The 9958-nt window shown below is 42.3% G+C and overlaps 1 pseudogene; it reads left to right on the plus strand.

Annotated features, from left to right (window-relative positions):
• LOC126953323 (p53 apoptosis effector related to PMP-22-like) lies at positions 1-2576 on the plus strand (annotated as a pseudogene).
• Positions 2577-9958: the final 7382 nt, after the last annotated feature.

Below are 9958 nucleotides of genomic sequence, written 5' to 3' on the forward strand. Positions count from 1 at the left end.
ATGGAAAAAAAGCATCGTGAGGAGTGGGGAGACTTTTTCCACTTTGCACAAAGGCACTCTACGAACAAGCCCTGGCCCTGGGCAGTAAAGACAAGCATTGGCGCCAGCCCCCTGGAAGAAAGCAACTCAAGTTAGATGACTGTTGTTTTAGCCACAGTTGGGCATTCATGGGACTCTAAACACTGTAAGTATTGTGGAACAGGGCTCAAAAGCTGCTCTCACTGGACGGTCTTTTTGGTTTGTAAATGTTAGCTAACCGTGTTTGCTGTCCTTATTATAATTATTATCTTATTTTACTAGATTCTTTGTTGTGTCCAAGCAGTCTGTTCTGTTCAAACACAGTGACCATATCTGTTCATCAGCACAATCCACCTGCCATAATAACGATGAAAAGGCCACCCAAGCTCCCACCACACCATCCTGAAGCCAGTCAGTCCAGCCTGGAATAAGGCTCTCTGCAGACTCAGCCTTCCTCTTTGGAATGGGAACATGTTCTGAATCTGGACAGAGGACTTGAATACCCTCAGGCTGTCTAGCTGAGGGTTGGCAAGAAGGATGAACAGAATAAAGCAAGGAATGTGAGCCCAGGGGATCAAAAGGAACCATCAGGGCAACTACCGCACAGCAACCAGAGATGGGCGTCTGGAATGGTCACCTGAGCAAGGGGTCCTGGGAGCCACAAATAGTCATAAGGACACGGCAGGCCACAGCTCCAGAGTGGGAGCCTCTCGCTTCTTCAAACCCTGATAATATGCTGTCCGTAGCTCCCTATATTAGACTTATACATTGCCTGCTCACCCTCCTGGAAGTTTGTTCATACAAACGTGTAAGAACCATGACTCTGTCCTCCCTCTCACTTGTTTCTACCACAGTAGTAAATCCATGCTGGTTGAGCATAAACCTATCCACTCTCTTTCATCCTATACCTTTCTCTGTCTTGATTGTAGTGATGGTGATCACACAACTGTATGAATTTGTCAAAACCCTAGAGCCATATATACCACAAAGAGTGAATATTACTGAGTGCAAATTAAGAGAGGAGGGTTATGGCAGTCGCTGTTGATTGCCTGCACAACAGCGCTTCTCCCTGACTGCTTCTTTTCTCACAAAACCCTGATTTTATTTTATTCAGCCTCCTTTAGGGGAGGCTAAACTTTCCCAGCCTCATGGGGATACATCTCGATTAATCTAAACCAATCGGGAATTCGATTCCTCCTGTCACGGATTGGTTTGAAAATGGCAGTTGAGAAGATTTTTTTTTTTTTTTTTTTTTTTTTTTTTGAGACAGAGTCTCGCTTAGTCGCCCAGGCTGGAGTGCAATGGTGCGATCTCGGCTCACTGCAAGCTCTGCCTCCCGGGTTCACGCCATTCTCCTGCCTCAGCCTCCCAAGTAGCTGGGACTACAGGCGCCCGCCGCCTCGCCCGGCTAATTTTTTGCATTTTTAGTAGAGACGGGGTTTCACCGTGTTAGCCAGGATGGTCTCGATCTCCTGACCTCGTGATCCGCCCGCCTCGGCCTCCCAAAGTGCTGGGATTCTTGCCAATCTAAGGTGTGAGGGTCTGTGCCAGGTGCGGTGGCTCACGCCTGTAATTCCAGCACTTTGGGAGGCCGAGGCAGGCAGATCACTTGAGGTCAGGAGTTCGAGACCAGTCTGGCCAACATGGTGAAATCCCGCCTCTACAAAAAACACAAAAATTAGTTGGGTGTGGTGGTGGGTGCCTGAAATCCCAGCTACTCAGGAGGCTGAGGTGGGAGAATCACTTGAACCCAGGAGGCAGAGGTTGCCTTGAACCAAGATCATGCCACTGCATTCCAGTCTGGGTAACAGAGCAAAACTAAAACTAAAAATGAAAATAAAAACAAAATTAACCTAAAACATTTTTTAAATAAGATGTGGAAGCTTCTGCTCAGGTTCTCTTTACAAAGGTGCTTCACCCGGCTCTCTGCTGCCACCCGAGCCGATTACGGACCAGGGCCTGGCGGGGCTCCTGCCCTGTGCTATAGCCTTTGACATCATCACACTGGCTGGCGGGGGCTGGCTGCAGGCGAGTGACCACATCTGCACATCCTCGCTGGAGTGGAGACACTCCCACAAGGGCGGCCGCCAGGGTCTCGTGGGGGAAGAAATGGCGAAGAGCAGCTGCTATGCTCCTCTGTGGCTCTGTCACCCTCGAGATCTGTTCCATCCTCTGCTTCTTTGCCCTCTATGGATCCCAAGCGCTTGTCTTCGTAGGAGTGACTGGAGCCTCTCGCTCTGGCTGCTGTGTTCCGGATCATCCTTCTGGTAATACACCCGTGAAGTACACCCAGACCTTCAACCTTCATGCCAAGCCTGCTGTCACATCTATAACTGGACTGACAGCTTCAGATGGGTGCCCACAATTATCCTGACCGGCTGTGCCTTCTCCTGCTGCTGCCTCCCAAACTGCGAAGATGACCTCCTGGGCAACTTCAGACCAAGTACTTACATACATCACCTCAAGTGGGGAATGAGAGAGGGAGAAAATTGCTGGTGGGAAGATGGATTTAGAGGAAGGAACTAGTTGCAATCCATCAGAAGCCATGCTATACGATTAGAGCCCAGTTAAACTTGAGATGAAAATATCAAGCCGTTTTTTATCCTTAGGCTGTTTTCCCAGGCTGCTTTGAACCTATTTTTTGGCAGTTGATGTCACTAAACTAGTCAAAAATGCTAGCACAATTTGGGAGAAAACATTTCTTAAATACTGTTATAATTTCATGTTCTTTTTTGATACATGTTTTGTGAAGTTAAACAAGACTTTCTTTCTTCTAATTACCTCTATTTGACAATATTTCCTTATATTATCCATAGCATTTATACCACATTTGTAAAAGAATATGAATATCAAACTTACCTCTTTATATAGTAAAAATGAGAAGGCTTTCAAGATTTAATAATCTGATCAAATTTTTGTTTTTTCTAGATGGAATGGACTGAGTCTATAAAGGGCTAAAAAAGGAAGATATTGGTAAAAATTGTCAGTGACCAAACATTCCAAAAAAAATGCAAGAAGATAAATATTTTTGCAACCCTCCATCTACTTAAAGAAGCAAAATAGTTTCCTACAGGCATAACATTTGTGAGAATTTGTTATTACTATCCTGCGTAACAGATTTTTTGCTAAGCTTCACGTTAACTTGATGTACCACCCAAGAACGTATTCTTTCATGGCCAAGGCCTGTGTGGTAGTCAGGCCTCCTTAAGAAGTGAAACGTGAAAATGAAATTTTCTCTTTTGAAGTGGTTTATGGGGTTAGGGTGTGGGAAAATGCTGTATTAATAAATCTGTCCTGTTTTATGTCTAATGTTCAGGCCCAGAGCAGACCAGATTGAAAGATGGACTGGGTCTAATTCATCATGACTGATAGATTTGATTAGATTGTGTAGTGAAGCATTAGAAGGGCTATTCCTATCACAAAAAGTGCCATTCCAACAGCCTAGGGGTAAGAAATGGTTTGATTTTTGTTTTCATCTCAGGTTTAACTAGGCTCTAATTGTGTAAATACAGCTTCTGATAGATTGCAACTGTAAGCCAAAACAACATACAGTTAAAAATGTGGTCTTCCTTGGTAAATAGATCCAAAATGTCTAATGTAAAACATGCAACAGAAGATTTAAGGAGTGTGAGTTTCTCTCAATGACATATATATATCCAGAGGATTTTTATCTTGTTTGTACTTATACAATGAAATTCATTTTGCGGTCGGGCACGGTGGCTCACGCCTGTAATCCCAGCACTTTGGGAGGCCGAGGTGGGAGGATTGCTTGAGTCCAGGAGTTCTAGACCAGCCTGGGTAACATAGTGAGACCTCATCTCTAAAAAAAAAAAAATAAAGAAAAAAAGAAAATCATTTTATATATCAAATCATTATTTTGTAAGTTATGAAATAAGCAATTGCAGTTTTCAGTATGATTTTTCCCCCAATAACCAGGTATTCTAATTTTTAAAAACAGCTAGGGGGCGGGGATTCAGCAAGATTATGTGCCCTCTGCTTTTCTGGCTTTTAGTATTGTGTAAGGATGTAATGCCTGGAGCTGCCACTGCAATCTTGTGAAGATGAGGGGTGCTAGCACACATGATGAGGATGGCAGACCCGATAGGTGGAAAGATCTAGCTCATCCTGACAACATTAAGCAGCTGAACTCACTGATCCCAGAACTTCAGGCCACCCCATCCAGCCCTTACCATCTCCTGTCCTACTGCCATGGGAGGTAATACACTTTCTGCTTATTGTTGAAGCTGCTTTATTTGATTTTCCTATTACCTGCAGCCAAAAGCATTGTGATTAATACACTGGTCCCATGCTGCTAGAAATGAATCATGCCTCCTGTAGGGTTGTATCCAACAACAAACACATGGCAGGTGTCTGTTTTGTCATCCACAAGATGCAACGTGTTTGTTTCGCAGAAATTGTCTCTATCACCTGTGGGCTTTTGCTACCCATGGAGCTACTTGTACCTAATTCAACCAATTAAAAAAAAATGCTAGAAACTTAAGCCAACAAAGCTGTCAAAATTTGTCTTGGGTTCTTGGGTTAGACAACTTGTTGAGATTTTATGATACGTTTCCTTTTTTCTCCTCTTTTTCTAGGTTCTTTCCTGCTGGGTGCAGAACACTCAATTATCACCTTCTCATGTGTGTAGGCTCCCTCACTGAGTCAGCTCCCACCGGGGCCTTCCCATGACTTTTTTGTTGTCTTTATCTGTCTAAAGCTTCATCTTCCTTTGACATTTATCTTCATCTGGAAATTCTATATTCTTCCTTTTCCTCTTGTCTTCATCTTACATAGAATCAACATTGTCCACTGAAAGTTATGTTTAAGAAGCAATGTTAACAAAACTATCATGAAGTCCCTTGTACCTTGTTAAAAATCACTTTATTCATCACTTTGTTGTTTTTTCAAATATATTTTTCTCTGGATTGAAACTGCTTACCATGCAGGTCATTGGAAGTCTCTTTATTCCCATCAAACTCTTTTTCAGGTTTGACATCTTTGTCCTCTATTAACTCAACTTTGAGTGTCTCCGTTTTAATTCAACAGAAAAAGCTCCTCCCCTATCCTTCCAGCCCCATGACTGTAAGATAAAAAATTTCCTGCTACAGACATCTTGCAGGCAATGTGCCAGGCAGGCAATGCATCAAACAGCCTACATTGATCAGAACTCAGCCCTTGTCATATATCTCTTCCTAAAATGCCTAGCAGAATAATTTATTGAGTACATGGCTCAATAACTTAAATTGTTTTGAATTAAATCAAATTAAAGTTTTACAGTCACTGCTGGAGGGAGAACAGGCAGCATGTATGAATTTTCACTGTTTGGGAGCATATGGAAAAAAACATCAATAGTAGTAGCCTCTTAAGATCCCAGTGGCTAGACTCAGCCTACCCATGACAGTCAAAAGTTTACTATTTATGATGTGGATTATCTCATACCAGTCCATTGCTTCACTTTCTACTGGCTGACACCTCTGGTATATTTCATCCTTTCTTCTTCTTTTTCTGTTTTTAGAGACACGGTCACCCAGGCTGCAGCACAGTGGCATACTCATAGCTCACTGCAGCCTCGCTCCTGAACTCAAGTGATCCTCCCACCTCAGCTGACCAAGTAGCTGGGACTAGAGGCATGCACCACCACACTGAGCTAAGCACCTTTGATTCTAATATTGAAAATATCATTATAAAATATCTAGTAGGTATGGATTAATGAATGAGTTAAATGGCAGGTGTCTGACCTTAATAAGTAAAGGTTTGGGGACACCAGGGAGATGGTAATATCTGGGATCTTCTTAGCCCTCATTACCAGGACAAAAAGAAACAAAATGAAGTTTCTCAAAATGCCCATTTAGTACATTATTTTTATTGTAATAAACATATAGCTTTTTCAGATCTTATTTTTGTTCCTTCTATTGTTAGTCCTGAGTCCCTGTGGTGACAGCCAGATTTCATTTCATTCATTCATTTATTCATTCTGACCATCACATGGGGGCCAAGCACTGTGGTGGGTACTCGGGGCACACCAGTGAACAGAACAGACAAAGCCCTGTCCTCTTGGAGTTTACATTCTAGTGCAGGCAACATAGAAATATAATAAATCCATAAACTCAGGAAGAGCTCAGTTCTTTTTAGATCAATAAGGCCTAACTGTGAACTGTGAACTGTGAACTGTGAACTGTGAAGGGACGGCTTCCCTGAAGAGGTACCGAGACCTCATTTTAAAAGAAGAATTTTTATTTTTGGACATTCTTTAGATATTGACTTCTTCTGTTCTCTAGTAGAAGTATCTTGCAGCAAGGAATAGAAAGACTGAAGTCAGTTGATGTGATATTGGGAAAGTCCTATCTTTTGCTTCTCTGGGCCCCTGTGTGGACTTCTGTGAATGAAAGAATTAAAAAAAAAACAAAGTGTTTTTCCTATCCTCTCACTCAACAACAATCAACACAGAAGACTTCTGTGCCCTCTGGGCAAGAAGAAGTTTGTGGAGATTTCTCCCAACCCACAGCCAATCAATCCATCCATCAATCCCGCAGAGGACACTAGCTGGGTGTCCTCTTGATTCAATTCAATTCTGATGCTATCTACCTGGAGACAGCATCAGATCCCACAGGTTGAGGGCTCAGTCCCACGAAACTGCCCTCCACCAACCCAGGATCCTCTCCTTTTTTTAGGGCCCATTGATGAGCAACCTTAATTCCATATGGAACCTTAATTCCCCCCTGCCAAGTGAGGGGGAAAAACACACCCAAAGCGTTTCCTCTATTCTCTCACTTAACAACAATCAACACAGAAGACTCCTGTGACCCAACTGAGGAGGTGTTTCTCCCATGCACCAAGCAAGCAAATAATTCCTCAGTGGACACCAACGGGGTGTCCTCCAATTCAATTTGATTCTGATGCTATCTACCTGGAGAGAGTGTCAGATCCCACAGGTTGAGGGCTCAGACCCACAAGACTGCCCCACCCCGCAACACACACACCTTCCCATGCAGATCGCAAGCCCCAGGTTGTATTATCTGTGCTTCTGACCAACTAGCTATACATTGGAGTAATCACAACCCTCCCGGGTTCACTTAATTTGTTATGGCAGCTCACAGACCTCAGGGAAACACTTAAGTTTTCCTGTTTGTTATAAAGGATGTTACAAAGGATACAGATGAAGAGATATGTAGGGCAAGGCATGCAGGAAGGGGCACAGAGCTTTCAAGCCCTCCCTGGGCACACCACCTTCTAGCCACCTTCCAGGAACCTCCACTATCTGGAGGTTCAGCTACCTGGAAGATGCCAGAACCTGGTCCTTTTTGATTTTTATGAAACCTTCATGAGGGAGGCATGATTGACTAAGTCATTGGTCATTGGTGACCAACATAATCTTCAGCCCTTCTCCCCTTCCCAAGGTTTTGGGGTGGGGCTAATAGTCCCAACCCTCTAATCTTGTCTTGGTCTTTCTGGTGACGAACCCCAACCTGAAGCTACCTAGGAACCCAAAGCTATCAGTCAACTCAATAGCACACACAAATTCATTTGTTACTTTGAAGATTCCAAGGATTTTAGGAGTTGTATGCCAGGAAAACTGGAAGATAACCAAGTACTGTATATATTTCACAATATGACAGCCTCACTTTCCATGATAACAAAATAAGGATATTAGATAATCAACAAGGCTCTCTGTAGCTCTGAAATATTAACACTGTGATTTTATGGAACACATGTAAGAAATCCTCTGGCTTATTTTTTTAATTTGACTTTTCCAATAGTTAATGTCTTTTTTAAATATCAGAAATCTAACTGGTCATTTTTAAATGAGCTTGTCTATCAGATCACCTCATTGTATACATTTATTATAGCGAAGTTGCTGCAATCTTAGCATTTCTGTGAACTGGAGAACATGATTCAGACTTGATGACGAGGTCCAAAATAACTGGGGAACATATCTCGGTAGGGTTTAGATTGTCAATCAATGAAATCAAGGAGGTATCTAAAGGAGTTCTGATCTTGCCTAATAGAAAAAGTTCAGGAAACACAGGAGAGAAATAAGCTTAAAAAAAAAGAAAAAATCTCTGGAGGCAGCAGGATCTGACCAGGAAAAACCACCACTAAAATGTTTGCAAGTGCCAGGGGGAAGGAGGTAACATTCCTCATATTTACAGACCTTTGAAGCGCATTTTAACTTGGGAACTTTATGGACATAAGGATAAGTCCAGGGCTGCCTGGTTACGGGTTGGGTCTCATTACTCCCTAGTTAACAATTCACATTTTAAAATGAAAGAGCCAGATTTGAATGTAATCCTGTCTTTAGGCTTGAAGAGAAGTAAAATGCTATTTTTATCTAATACATAAGTAAAAGCAAGAAAATCCCCTCCAGAGAGTGAAAGATGTTCATGACTCTATTGTAATTTCTGTCTGCAAATGTGTGAAAGAAACTTTCAGGGGAAAAATGTTCCAGAAAGTAACCTTTTAAATGTTAAACCACTGCACTTGAGAAGCAAGATAAAGAGCTTTGTACCCCAAGCTATTTCTCTGTTCCTTTTTCCTGAGCTAAACCTCCTGTGTAATAATTTCTTCGGAATGCTTTGTTCTGAAGAGATGTTTCATGTGGCTGGTGCCTCGTCTCAGTAATCAAAGGCACACTGAGGCAGATTTGGCCTTTGGAAAACAACCTGGATAATGACTGCCTGTAATTATATAAATGCTTAGATAAAAACTGATTTTCCATTTAATTTAATGGAGACAAAACTTAGCACATCCTTACCCAATGCCTCTCCTTGTAAATGGCCACTGTGTCTTCTGGGTAACTTGAGAACCTGGCAACTATAACAGGAACATAGTAAGTGCTTTATAAATAGTTAGTAGATGAATGAATGAATGAGTGAATGCTTAATAAATGTGCTTGATCTGATCCTACAACAATTTTTTTCCTTTTAGAAATTCAACCGTTTAGTCATCATTTTTTGAAGCATATTTCAAAAGTATACTAATATTGAAGGGCAATTAACAGAAAGCAACTGACACTATGTCTTCGTTAATGCTGTCCCCACTTCCCAAATAAATTTCATGGTTTATAGCTCTCCAGAGGTGAGGGAACAAAGCCACCTGGGAGAAAAGTATCTGCTGGGGTTTTTGTTTTTTGTGTTTCTAAAACTGCCTCAAATTCAGAAAAAAACGCCATAGTTTTCATGGCTATGGGGTCCACACTCTAGTCTCTGTGCAGAATCTTTCCCTAACGACTGGACTTGTTTTGGCAGCCCTCAGGGTAAGTTACCCTCCTCCCTAGCCCTCAGCAATCACAGAGGCTTAACTCAAATTCTTCTTGTAGAAATGGGATGTGCACTTGGTCTTGCCACTTGAAGAAAAAATGTTTAAACACTGCACAGTTTACCAGATCTTACTTTGATGTGTTCTCTGGGGTTAGCCAAACAAAGGGAGAAGGTCTAAGTAAACTGTTGAAGGCTTTCAGCCAATGCTGAAAGTGCAGTGCTGGAACTGCCTTTCCTCAGAGAGAGGGTAACTCTGAGGGTGCAGTTTCTAGATCAAGGCCAGGAGATGCTGACCACAATGGGGGCATGGGTAGAGGGGGATGCCTTAGGCACCACTGAGGAAGCAGAGGAAAGATCTAACCCTGGAGATCTCTTCCTCCTGATTTTTTAGTTTTTCTGGAGAGCCCCTCAGAGTATGGGAAAGTGTATAGCGGACTGGAGTTTGGGAGTGTTACCTTCCTCCCAGCGACCCTCTCCTTTTCTATCCACTTCTTGCTGATACAAAATCTCCAGGTGCAAAATTTTCTTGGTGACCTCTGTGACCAGCTGCAAGCAGCTTCCCTAGAAGGCAAATGTGACCTCAGCATTACACACAGACATTTTCAAAAAATAAAGGATATTATTTAAATTAAGGAACAATTTAAGCAAACGAAAGACAGAATAAGAAACAGACTCTGTGTGCC

This window comes from Macaca thibetana, chromosome 4, assembly GCF_024542745.1.
Source record: "Macaca thibetana thibetana isolate TM-01 chromosome 4, ASM2454274v1, whole genome shotgun sequence".
NCBI classification, from domain to species: domain Eukaryota; kingdom Metazoa; phylum Chordata; class Mammalia; order Primates; family Cercopithecidae; genus Macaca; species Macaca thibetana.